Source organism: Oncorhynchus clarkii, chromosome 29 (genome assembly GCF_045791955.1).
Source record: "Oncorhynchus clarkii lewisi isolate Uvic-CL-2024 chromosome 29, UVic_Ocla_1.0, whole genome shotgun sequence".
Classification (NCBI taxonomy): Eukaryota; Metazoa; Chordata; class Actinopteri; order Salmoniformes; family Salmonidae; genus Oncorhynchus; species Oncorhynchus clarkii.
In genome coordinates, this window is record NC_092175.1 from 7933144 (window position 1) to 7936174 (window position 3031).

Here is a 3031-nt window from a genome sequence, read left to right on the forward strand (position 1 = left end):
CCTCACGGAAGTCTTTTTGAATGAGAGAGAAAATCGGGAGAGAGAGAGAGAGAGAGAGAGCGTATGCTGAAGTGATCAGTCTGCCAAATGTTGTCGTGCTCCAGGACTTCAGGGGTCGAAGAAAGGACTGGTGAAAGAGTGTGTGATGGGAGAGAGGGAGGAGCGGTTCTGCTGCTGACTGCAGAGGAAGCATTCTCTCCAGAAAATGGTAAGTGTGTGTGTGTGTGAGATTTAATGGTGGGAAGAGAGGATTGGCCAGTAACTTCGTTCTATCAATCACCCTGAGATCTGGACCTTACAGCACAGACAGCAGCTTCCTGCCAGACGCACGCGCACACATAGCTGGCAGCTTGTTTGGCTGAGGTCCAGGGTCTGGATAGCATGTCTGTTTGTTGGAGAGGAGACATTCGGTTAAACTTCTGGCTGCGTTCTCTCTCTCTCTCTGCTGAGATGTCAGCTGTTTCTGAGTTCTATGCCACAGCTCATAGCTAACTATGTGTTGAATTAAAAAACACTTCATACGGATCCTATCCCGATTGTTTCAGATAGGAATTTTCCAGAAACATCTCCGGAGGCGTAAGGATAAATCCATTCACTCTAGACTTTGAAGTAACCTATTCTAACCTGATTACCCCGAATAGGGTTATATTCCCTGAGCTCTTCCTGTGTCACTGTGTAAATCTGGGCTTGTCTAAACGTGTTGAGGAGTGTGTTTTCTCAGGGTTGCTCGTATTCCTGGAAATGAGGGCTGTTAGCACAGCCATCTGCCCTATTGCCCTATATGTTGACCACCACACACACACACACACACAAACGCACACAACGACGGCAATCAATGTCCCCCACCAAGGTGTTAATGCAAACACCCCACCCCTGCCACCCTTCTCCATTAAGTGCTCTCCTGGCTGTATGTGGGCTCTATTGGGGTTTATGGGCCGTGAGCTGCCGTTACTGGGTGTGAGGAGCCATAATGGGGCTGCAGTTTCCACCTGAGACAGATGGTTCAGAGGGGCGTCAGAGACACTGGCATCCAGTGTGGTGCTGTTATCGACACCTGTCGGAGCTAGCGGAGGATCAGCCTTGGGAACCACAGGGGCTGTCAGGGTTATCAGGCTTTTGTAAAAAAAAAAAAAAAAAAAAAAAAAACGCTGGAGATTTATTGACAGGGTGGCTTTCAACTGTGCAAAGTTCCTCAGCTTACACACGTCAGAGGAGCTGAAATGGTCAAACCACGCAGACACCATGGTGCATAAGGCACGACAGCGACTCTTCAACCTCAGGATGCTGAAGAAGTTCAGCCTGTCCCCGAGGGCCCTCACAGTGTCCTACAGGAGCACCATCGAGAGCCTACTGTCGGGCTGCGTCACAGCCTGGTACGGCAACTCCACCGCCGCAGACCGCAAAGTGCTACAGAGGGTGGTACGCTCAGCCGAATGCACCGTTGGGTGCACACTGCCTGTGTCGCAGGAAGGACAAGATCATCGGGGACCCCAGCCACCCGAGCCACGCCCTGTTCTCCCCACTTCCTTCACTAAGTATAGGAGCATTGTGGCAAAACCTGAAAGACTGGTCAGTAGCTTCTACACACAGATCATCAGGCTACTGAACAGCCACCACAAGTCAGCTACCTGCTCCCCCTGTCCCCCCAGACTTCCTATTTTGTGTGTGTGTGTGTGTGCGTGTGCGTGCGTGCGTGAGCTTGCATGAGAGACAGACAGAGAGTTCAAGTTTCCCTCAAGTCAGTCTGTTTTGTACTGTGACCCATCTACAGCCTTCCAAAATTCCCTGCTGCGACCCACCCAATAACCACAACCACCACTGTTTCCGTTTCTGGCCCCAATAACGACCTAGACGGAATGGGATCAGCTGTGACCCAAACCGCCATTTTAGAAACGCAACTTTCTAGTATAACAGTTTCTTTCTGAAGCAGTTGAAACAGGTAAGTGTTACCGCATGTACTCCTGAGAGAGAGACACAGTGAGAGAGAGAGCGAGAGAGAGAGAGAAATAAAGTCTTTATGTCATTACGGAACACTTAGGGGGCCATTAGCAGTATAGATCTTTTCCTCTGGTACACCTCCCCTCCGTTTCAAACTGTCTGGGCCAACAACCTCCTAACTGATCACACGGATTGATTGAGGAGACTTATTACCGTTGCCTCAATTTAAAAATTCGGCATGTTTTAAACCACTGCTGTACACTTAGGGCTGGTCTGCCAGATACAGACCTGCTTGGTAAACCAGCCCTAAGTCATCTAACAGACGAGTTTGCAAAGCAGAGAAACTGACTGTGAGAAAGTGGTAAGAGGGCTTACAGGCCTGTGATTTAGAATGCTGGTTCTGGCTGTATGTACAAAGGTCTGGTAAAGTCATAGGCCTGGGGAGTTTGGCTGGGACTGGAGATTTGTACCAGAGATAATCTCGTTGGAGGATAGACTGTCCTAAAGACGCCCAGCCCCATCAACGACAGGAGTATACTGCCACCCAGTGGATGGAAATTACAGAATAAACTTTGAAAATACTTTAACCTCACACTCTATATTTATTTTATTTTATTTAACCTTTATTAAATTAGGCAAGTCAGTTAAGAACAAATTCTTATTTACAATGATGGCCTACCCCGGACGACACTGGGCCTATTGTGCCCTGCCCTATGGGACTCCCAATCACGGCCGGATGTGATACAGCCTGGATTCAAACCAGGGACTGTAGTGACCCCTCTTGCACTGAGGATGCAGTCCCTTAGACCACTGAGCTACTCAGGAGCCCAAATCTAACACCAATGCAAACGATTAAAGATTACCAATGTGTGAAACTAGGATCGCTCAATCACTAGTCTGGTATGGCAACTGCTCGGCCTCCAACCGCAAGGCACTACAGAGGGTAGTGCGTACGGTCCAGTACATCACTGGGAACAAGCTTCCTGCCATCCAGGATCTCTATACAAGGCGGTATCAGAGAAAGGCCCTAAAAATTGCCAAAGACTCCAGCCACCCTAGTCATAGACTGTTCTCTCTGCTAACGCACGGCAAG